The sequence below is a fragment of the Podarcis raffonei genome, chromosome 8 (assembly GCF_027172205.1).
Source record: "Podarcis raffonei isolate rPodRaf1 chromosome 8, rPodRaf1.pri, whole genome shotgun sequence".
Classification (NCBI taxonomy): Eukaryota; Metazoa; Chordata; class Lepidosauria; order Squamata; family Lacertidae; genus Podarcis; species Podarcis raffonei.
Window position 1 is genome coordinate 63,373,775 of NC_070609.1, and position 10,161 is coordinate 63,383,935.

Below are 10,161 nucleotides of genomic sequence, written 5' to 3' on the forward strand. Positions count from 1 at the left end.
AATACTCCAAAGGTATCCTATGAAGCAGCAACTTTTTGTGACTTTGCACTAAGTAGTAGGATGCCAGGCAGGGGCGGGGCGCGGAGGGCGATCTTTACCCTCTGTGCTCTCCAGTCCCTGCCACCAGCCGGGCGCAATGGGCAACTCTGCAGGGGGTGCATGGTTCGTGCCCACCCCAGATTGTGTGCCTGGGGCAATGGCACCCACCCCCAACCCCAGTGCATGATGTTATGCATATGACATCATGCTGTACTGGCCCCCCTCAATGTGGGGGCAAGTTGGTACCCCTGATTGGAACTAAGGAACTTGCTCCCACAGCAGGCAGTGATGCCCACCAACTTGGATAACTTTAAAAGAGGATTGGACACATTGATGGATGAGATACGCCACTGGAAAAGCTCTTTCCTGGGCCCTCACACTCATGTAGGAAGACCTCTTAAGCACAGACAGGTCGCTAGGAGAGAAGACATTATTGCAGCCGTTTGGATCCCAAGCCATTTAGGACTTTAAAAAGGACCTGGAAAAACAATTGGCAACCTGTGCAGCTGTTTTAGGATTGGAATAATATGAGGGATATCCAGAGAAATCAGCTGTAACTCTGGGTCAGGGGTTTTGTCATGGGCATAGATCTTGCTTAGACAGGGAGAGTGGTTACCTGCATGAGTGGTTCACTTGCAAGGCGTTTACATGCTGTTGCCATTGATCCCTATGCACTTTGAAAATCCTTGGCACATGAATGCCTTTGCTCTTATGGAGCCCTCCATAAATACACAACCATGACTTTAATGAGAGGACCTGGCGTTTCCATAGCATAGCAGTGTGATTCATTTGAAGCTGCTCAACAAAAGCAGAGATGTGAGGACCTGGAGGGAGTTTGGTTTTGAGATGAACAAGATCCAGATTCAATACCTTCTCAGTTGGAAGCAGCATTGGTGGAAGGGGGAGGGCATTGATCTTCTAATTTCCTGGCCTAACATACATCCCAGGGTGTCAGGCAGCAGTGGTCTATGAAACCCTCTTGAGAATGTTTGCTAGTCTTAATAAGAAAATAAGGTAATATGAGCTTGCTAGATCAGGCCAATGGCTCATCTAGTCCAGCACTGTGTTCTCACAGTAGCCAACCAGGTGCCCCAAAGAGAAACTGCAAGTTCTAGTATGATGAGAGAGGGAAGGAAAACTTTTCTTTATCCACTTTCTCCATGCTATGCATAACTTTATGAACTTCTGTCACATCACTTCTTACTCATCTTTCATCTCAACTAAGACTCCCTAACACAGAGAATTGTGCATACTATTCTCAAGGCAGTCACACTATATACTGTATTTGAATAATGTTTTATTGGATATCTGACTGGGTTTCCCCATCTGTTCCTCTTTAAGAGGAATTGCAAATCCACTTGCAATTTTGCAGCACTCACTGAGTCAGTCAAGCCCACAAATCGAGGCTTTCCCCAGAAGGGGTGGGCTTAACCACTCAGATAATGCTCATATTTAACTCTCAGAGAAATGTAGACATTGGCTGAAGCCATTTCCAACATCGGTGTTTATGTATACCAGAGCTCTACTTGGAGCTGTCCAGGGTCCTGAATTGACCATCTGAACTCCTGGGGAAATTGTACTAGAGCTTGAAGCATGATCTGGCTGTGACCACCTCATCAAACAGAACATCATAGTGGATGGGGAACAGCCCAGTTGCATTATGGGATGACTGTGCAGCTCCTGTGGGCAAAGGCTGTCAAAGATTGCCCAGAGTTGGTTTTAAGCCTTTGAGCTCTGGAACCACTGTCCTGTTGCTATGCATGTCAGATGATCTGGGATGACCATGTCTAAAGCACCCAACCTCTGGGGTGGCATCAGATTGCTAGAATGGGGCCTTTGTTTAAATGGCCTCTTGAAATTCCACACTTTGTTTCTGGGCAGAGAAACTGGATGTCCCGGCTCTCACTGGAGGGTGGAAGATTAAGCTTTCTGCCCAAATCTTCAATGCTCAGTTCAGTGTGGTGCACAGGCAAAATAGAGGCCAAAGGTACAACAGGTGCTCTGCACTGCTAGGTAAGTTAAGATGTTGATCCAACAAGTGAGATGCTCCCTTGGGCCCTGTTATATGATAATGAGTTGGGCACTACTTCAGTGGTAAGAGGCGATGTCCTTTGTAGTGGGCAAGTAAACAAGAGCTCCTTCTGGAGGGGTGGATCTGAACAGCCTCTTCACACTTTCACTAGTGTCTCTGTGACCTTGACAATGGAGAAGGCGACAGTGGTGGCTTTGAAACAGACTGGATGGCGGACTGTTCCTGAGAGGATGGGCTAGAGAGGATGGGCTAGGAGTGGGTTCTGGTGATGCCAGAGGTGGTGCTGGGAGGTGAGGTGAGGCTGGCATAGGAGCCAGAGAAGACAGTGGGCACAGAGCACCTGGGTGATGCTAGAGACAAAAGGGTGGAAAGTGCCACATAAAGTTATTTTATTTTATTTTATTTCATAACATTTGCATGCCACTTGATTGTAGAAAAACATCAAAGTGTTGTGGTTTACAAAAAATGTTAAACAATAGAATTATCACTAAAAAAATATTCATCCATAATATAAAACATATAGAAGGTTAAAACCACAGTAAAGGTAAAGGTAAAGGTAAAGGTAAAGGTAAAGGTAAAGGTAAAGGTAAAGGTAAAGGTAAAGGTAAAGGTACCTCTGACTGTTAGGTCTAGTCACGGACGACTCTGGGGTTGTGCGCTCATCTCACTCTATAGGCCGAGGGAGCCGGCGTTTGTCCGCAGACAGCTTCCGGGTCATGTGGCCAGCATGACTAAGCTGCTTCTGGCGAACCAGAGTACGGCATGGAAACGCCACTTACCTTCCTGCTGGAGCGGTACCTATTTATCTACTTGCACTTGACGTGCTTTCGAACTGCTAGGTTGGCAGGAGCTGGGACCAAACAACGGGAGCTCACCCCATTGCAGGGATTCGAACCGCCGACCTTCTGATCGGCAAGCCCTAGGCTCTGTGGTTAGCATCACCCTCATCCCTTAAAACCACAGTAAAATATACTAAAACAAATTAAAACTGCTATAATGTTCATGCTGCACATGCAAGAAATCACTCTGTTCTCACTAAACCACTGGAACTCCCTGCCTATTGACATTAGGCAGGCATCTTCTTTGCACAACTTTTGGTGCCTGTTTAAATTCATTGCTGTTTTTGTTGTTGTGCAGGCAAACCTACAAGACTTGTATTTTTATTATGTAAATTTATTTCCAAACTGTTGATTTTATTCATATGCTGATCATTTTCATGTGTTTAATGTTTTACAGTCTGCTTTTATGGCTCTTTTTAATGAATATTTTATGTAAACCACTTAGATTTTGTTCATTAAGCAGCATATAAACCTTCTTAGTAAATCAAAGAAACAAACAACAATTCTGCAAAGTGGTCTTCTTTGTCTGGACCTTCTAAGAAATTTCCACTCAATTTTACTTGTAACCACTCAAGAGGGCCTTATATTCCATTGAACCCAGAGGCCTTTTGATGGCTTGTCTCCAATCATACACAGCATGCCTTTTGTCTAAGGAGTCCTTGTGACCTGACATTTACAGCATCCCTTGTTACAGCTTGTCAGGCTGATATCCTTTGTGAATTGAGAAAGAGATTTCTGAATGAAATGCCTGAGAATCAGCCTCGGATTCAACTCCCTAAGAGAGTGTCGGGCTTCATTAGGAGGTCAGATTATGGAGTGAGTGATCAATGCTTCTTTCAAGAGTTCCACGGGCCATTTCCCAAGTTTGGTTGTGTATGTGCGCGCGCGCACGCGCGTGTAACTCAATAATCATATTTCTGGAGTTTGGAGCATGTCACACATGCTCTCCTGTACACACAACCATTATTCTATGCACAGGAGAAACTGAATTTGATTTTCTCCTATGCACACAACCATCCATCTAGTAAACAGAGAAGAATGAAATAAGGAAGTTATCTGAATGCACATTAGCTCAATGTAGTGGTGGTGGTGGTGGTGGTAAAACAGTGTTCTCTGTTGCATTGCACCAGGAATGGTTGACCCATGGCATTCAAGATCTTTCTCAATTCACGAAGGATATCAACCTGACAAGCTGTAACAAAGGATGCTCTAAATGTCAGGTCACAAGGACTTCTTAGACAAAAGGTATGCTGTGTATGATTGGAGAGAAGCCATCTAAAGGCCTCTGGGTTCAGTGGAATATAAGGCCCTCTTGAGTGGTTACAAGTAAAATTGAGTGGAAATTTCTTAGAAGGTCCAGACAAAGAAGACCACTTTGCAGAATTTCCAGTAGTCCCAGTCAGCATGGCCAATAGCTATAGGTGGGAGGAGCTGCAGTCCATCTGGAGGGCCACAGGTTCTCCATCCCAGCTAAAGACCAAATTCCTTATACATGAAGAGCTAATAGCAATACTCCAGAATGAGAGTTCTGGAAATGCCAGACTATCGTCATCAGATTTTGATATTGCCCACTTTGCAGAGAACACACAGAGAATCCAGTATCCTGTTCTCACCATGGCCAACCAGATGCCTGTGGGAAACCAGCAAGAGGGATTCAAGCACAAGCGCACCCTCCCCTCCTGAGGTTTTCAGCAACGGATATTTAGAAGCATTCCTACCTCCGACCATGGAGGCAGAGCGTAGCCAGCATGGCTAGTGTCCATCAATAGCCCTCTCTTCCATGTTTGCCCATTCAGTGCATAGATGTTCTCCTAAGTCTTTTCTGGGAGGGGTGTGGGTGGCCAAGAAAAACAAGCTATTCTGAAAGCATCTATTCTACTTTGAGAGAGGACCCCCAGGTATTTCAGAACTCTTAAATTCAGGGAGAGATTTGAGTGAGGAGAATTTCGAATGCATGGCCATCTTATTTCCCTCCCTCCCTTTCTCTGTTTGTTGGCCAGACGTTCATGATTCTGTTTTTTCTGATACTCATTCCAGTTCTTCCCCCCTTTCTCCTGCAAGTAGAAGCGTGTGTCTTGCTGTTTAGCCTCTTCATACCCAGGGAAGGGAGGGGAGGTGGTGGGCAGGTGTTGTAATAAACAGTATCATTCCTGCCTGCAAAACACAGTCCCATCCAAAAAGCAGGCGAGTGAGAGGTCTCTCGATGGCTCCTGGCATCCCGACGCAAAAACATAACCAGGAGAGCAAGCGAGGCGAGTTGTGCAATAAAGCAGAGTTTAAGAACATGTAGGCAAGGAAATCAGAGTTGATGAGAACCAAAGAGCCCCGCAGCCTCAACTGCATGGCAGAAAACTCATATATTTCAACAAAAGCCCAAGCTCATTAGCTCTTAAAGGGCTCGGAGCCTTGAAAATCCCATTTCCTTTTGACGTTTCAGCACGGGGCGCTTAACTGCCAGAGAAAACGACCAAACAAACAATGTTTGATTTCGGAGCAAGGCATTTTGAGAAAATTATTTTTTCTTGTTGTTGTTGTTTTGTAAAAGGCTAGAAGTAACAGATGGAAACCAATGCATTTATTTAGGAGCTAGAGCAGGGAGGAAATATGTATCATTGCCTTTCCAGGTAACTGCCCCCTCATCTGCTAATCCGTTCAGGCAAGTCGCTTTGCCATTGGCAAATCACATGAATTTTGCATTGGTGAGCACTGAGGTGCAAGGGAAAAGGAATAGGGTCCCAAATCCAATTCTGAGTGGGAGCAGCAAATTACAATCAACAGTGAGCTGAATCATTGCCTACCAGTCATGCCTTGGGAACATAAGATGTCTGCAAGATGCTGGAGGGGGGGGTGTCCATTGGGGTACAGAGACAAGAATCAGGACTAACCCATCACCTCTGCTGTCCCTCCCCCATCAGGCTACCAGAATTGTTTCGACCCCAAAAGGTCATTATAAGGCATGCAACTTTCAGAACATAAGAAGAGCCTGCTGCATCAAGGCAATGGCCCATCTGGTCCAGCATCATGCTCTCACAATGGCCAACCAGAATTCAAGCACAAGAGCAGTCTCAACTCTTCAGGTTTTCAGCAACTGGTATTCAGAAGTATTATTGCCACCAACCATAGAGGCAGAACATAGCCACCATGGCTAGTAGGAATGTGTCTAATCCTCTTTTAAAGCCATCCAAGTTGGTAGTCACCCCTGCATCCTGTGGCAGTGAGTTCCGAGGTCTAACTATGCACTGCATGAAGAAGGACTTCATTTTATCTGTCCTGAATCTCCCAGCGTTCAGCTTCATTGGATGTCCATGAGTTCTGGCGCTATGAAAGGGGGAGGAAAACTTTTCTCCACCCACATAATTTCACAAACTTCTATCATGTCTCCTCTTACTCACCTAAATTAAAAAGTTGCTGCAACCTTTTCTCATAGGGGAGTTGCTCCATCTCCTTGGTCATTTTGGTTACTTTTTCCTGAACCTTTTCCAAATCTACAGTATCCTTTTTAAGGTGAGGATTTTTGAAATGTTCCCCAATGCAATGCATTTTTTTTAAAGAAAGAAAGAAAAAGAAAACATTACTTTCATGGATATATATTTTTAATGCAGCCTTTCACTCTTACATACCTATTTCTGTACATATTTCTCTGTTGGAGACCTGCACCACTAAGTTTGGAGAAATATGACTTCTTTCTTTCTTTCTTTCTTTCTTTCTTTCTTTCTTTCTTTCTTTCTTTCTTTCTTTCTTGGTTTAAAATCAACACACACACAACATTTGCATTTGGAGAAATATGACTTTCAGAGGAGAGCTGAATTTCACTATGGATATTGTTGTAGCAAATGTGGACTGGATAGCTTGGCCTTAAAATGCAGACCAGACCAAATTTCTTCTCCATCCCTGTTGGGTTGTAAGCAAGCTTGCATGCCTCCAGTCAGCAGAGGGCAGGGTTGAGACTAACAAATAGACAGGGAGAAACATGTTTTATGGTTTTCCTGTCAAATTCCCAAGCTCCACCCTCTCTCTCTCTCTCTCCCTCCTGCATGAAGTCATTCTTGTAAATATGAAGTGTAAGTATATAACTTTTTTTCTTTCCCAATGGGACCTCTATGTTTATTTTATTTATTTGTTGAAGTAATGCTAGTGGTATGTGAAGGAGACGCAATGAATCGTGGTGAGACTGGGCAACTCCAGCTTCTGAGGGTTTGGGTTGTGTTTTTTTTTAAACTCTGATAAACCAATGTAAAACATCAATAAGGCCTAGTCAGGACTGGCAATATTTCTTCCAGGGTGGAACTCAATTCTCATAATGTCCCTAAAAGAAACACTGAGAATGATATATCCACCTGAACTGGATCTGCAAGAAAAACAAAAACAAAACTTCAATTGATTGAGGAAGAAAAGCAAACAGACAGCAGGGGGGTGGAGAATGCTGGGCACCATTCAGCAATGAGAAAGACTGACTGGCTTGTTCTCCTACATGAAAAAAATAATAAAAAAATGCTCCAAGCAAAAGTAAAGAAATCCACAACACGAGCATTTCTCTCCTTCCATTATTTATGGAGCAATTGCAGTGATTTACCAGCAATGATCAGAAATATATTTATGCAACGGAAATTCCTGGCAATATTTCAAGCCTGTTTCACCTCTTCAACAGAAGTCTCTTTGTCACTTGTCCTTGTAAGTCTGCATTTCACATTTTTCTTTCCACTGAAAGCTGCTTACCCAAGAGTTCTGATGGACTGGTAGCAAATTCAGGAGTGCTCAACACCCCCTCCTTGTTTGATGGCAAGGGGGAATGAATCCTATCCAAAATAGAATATGTCACCAAAACACATATTTTCTGCCTCAGAAATATATGCCTCAAAGGCGCCAGCGTGAGATGAGCATTCTGATCTCCAAATATATTTCTAAGGCCACATTCACACCATACATTTAAAGCACTATGACACCACTTTAAACAGTCATGGCTTCCCCCAAGGAATTCTGGGAGCTGCAGTCTGTTAAAGGAGCTGAGAGTTGTTAGAGAGCTCCCTTTGGGGAACTCTCCTCACCCCACCCTGACATAGAAATTCAGCTTGAGGGGGACTACTGTTGGAATCAATTGAAGGGTTTCTTTTTTTGAAGCCTAATTGCAGCAAGGGAGTCTGTGAGGGTTTTTTTTGGGGGGGGTAGTGGTGGTGGCCATGCCGCTGCAGGACAAAGCATTAGACACATGTAGATATCTTCTTGGTGGACAAGTCTAGCCACTGCTATTGGGCATGGAAATTCAATTGAAACTCCATGTTCAGAGGCAATATGCTGGTTCACACATGACGTTCCATGAGTTTACAATATGTGTATGCAGTGGTTGAGCTGTGCACTCACACACTTATTCACAAAGGACGTTTGTGTGTGTATTGTCTGTGTACCTGATAGTTGAGCCGTAGAAAACAAGAAACACACACTTTCACATAAGCACTTGAACATGCACAGGGACTGCTTCTGCCTGTGTTCAGCATAATGAATGAACAAAGCTAGCAAACCTTTGAGCAGCTGATTCCTAGGAAATGGGAGAGGTTGTGGCCTTCACAGGTTCCTTAGGATATTCTCAAAAGGATCAGGCTGCTCCCTGTTGGGTGTAAAATTCTGGACTAGATGAATTCATAGTGCCAAGCAAATTCTCATGTCCATCCTTCTGACAACTCCCGTTTCCTTCTTAAGGGACAGTGCTTTCAAAAACAAAGAGGTTGCAAACAATGCTTTGTGGGTATAGACTGTGTCCCTCCATCTATCAAAGGGCTTTGAATGCAGTTGCTCAGAAGTGGAAGGTCACAGTTATCATTTTTCTCCCCAAACACCAAGAGCTGGCTGGTTTATTTCAAGACCACCGAGAGGCCTCGGACAGGGAATGTCTTGTTAGTGTTATGAATTGTTCTTTCCACTACAGATCTATGTCTGTGTGCGTGTACAAAATCACAAATGGCCATTGCTTAAGTTGGTTGAAAGCCCTATGCGGAGACTTCATGTTACCCCAGCCCTTTACAACAGTTTTCTGGGAAGAATCTGACTCCCATATAGCTCAGCTGAAACCTCCCAAGGGTTGGGATGGGCAAATCTGTCAATCTGTTCTCTACAAATGCATAGTCGTTCCCTTGGTAGTATTGGGGAGCCAGATGTTTAGGGAATCCCAAAGCAGAATCATAAAATCAGAAGTAATCATAAGGAAACGGAGCCACTGATGGTTAAATCCTCTAGAAGTCTACTCAGAAGTAAGCCAAATCAATTTCAGTGCGACTTACTCCCAGGTAAATGAGTACAGCTCCTCTCAGCCCATAAGGTTATTACGGTATGTTTTCCTTCAATAACCTAAGAAAATATACAGGAATGTTAAGATCCTGGGAATTGAGGCAACAATGTAGTAATTTTCCATATCACTTGTTACAGAATGTTAACATGGTGGGGCACAGGGGAACCTGATGTTGAAACCAAATTCCCCCAAAGCTGCTATTGTTTGCATTCTTAGCCAAACATTAAATTACAACCCTTTAAACATAGACAATACACATGCAAGATCAATATGTAGCATTCCTCCCAGATGGATTGTGAGGGTAAGGGTGCATTGTGAGTTTCAGTTGGTGGGGCAGAATGCATGAGTGCCACACTGGGCTACCACACCCTGAAGGACAGAGGGCTGTGAGTGCAGGACACATGGCCACTAAGTTTCCCAAAAATGCATCTCATGCCTTGCAGCACCTGATTTTGAGACGGGGCTCTCTTAAGCCATCGCTTGACACGGTGAGGTACATTATTGAGGCTTGCCTTGCCGGTTGCACCAGTTCTTTTGCAGAACAGCAATTCATTAGAGCCTGCCAAGGGTCACAGCATGTGAGGAATCGATTCCTCTTGGCCATACGAAGAGCATAGTGTTCTGGCATATTAACCACATTAGCTCCCGGTGTCCTATTGACATTTATGTAACAAATGTCCCCAATGAATCACCTGCAACAGAAACTCCTCCAGGCCCTTAAGATGCATCCTCCACCTCACAAGGATGTGACGATTTGGTTAAAGGAACATGATACCTTTCCTTTGCATCTTGGAAGTGAGTTTTGAGGCCGGATTCAGAAGTGAAGGGAGTAGTGTATCTTCAGGTCAACTAGGAGTGATCAGGAGCTGTGGAAAGGGAGTTCTGGCAGCAAAGAGAAGAGGGGGAAATCATAGAATTGTATGTTTGGAAGGGGTTCCAAGGGCCATCTAATTGGGTTGAGATCTAGACCA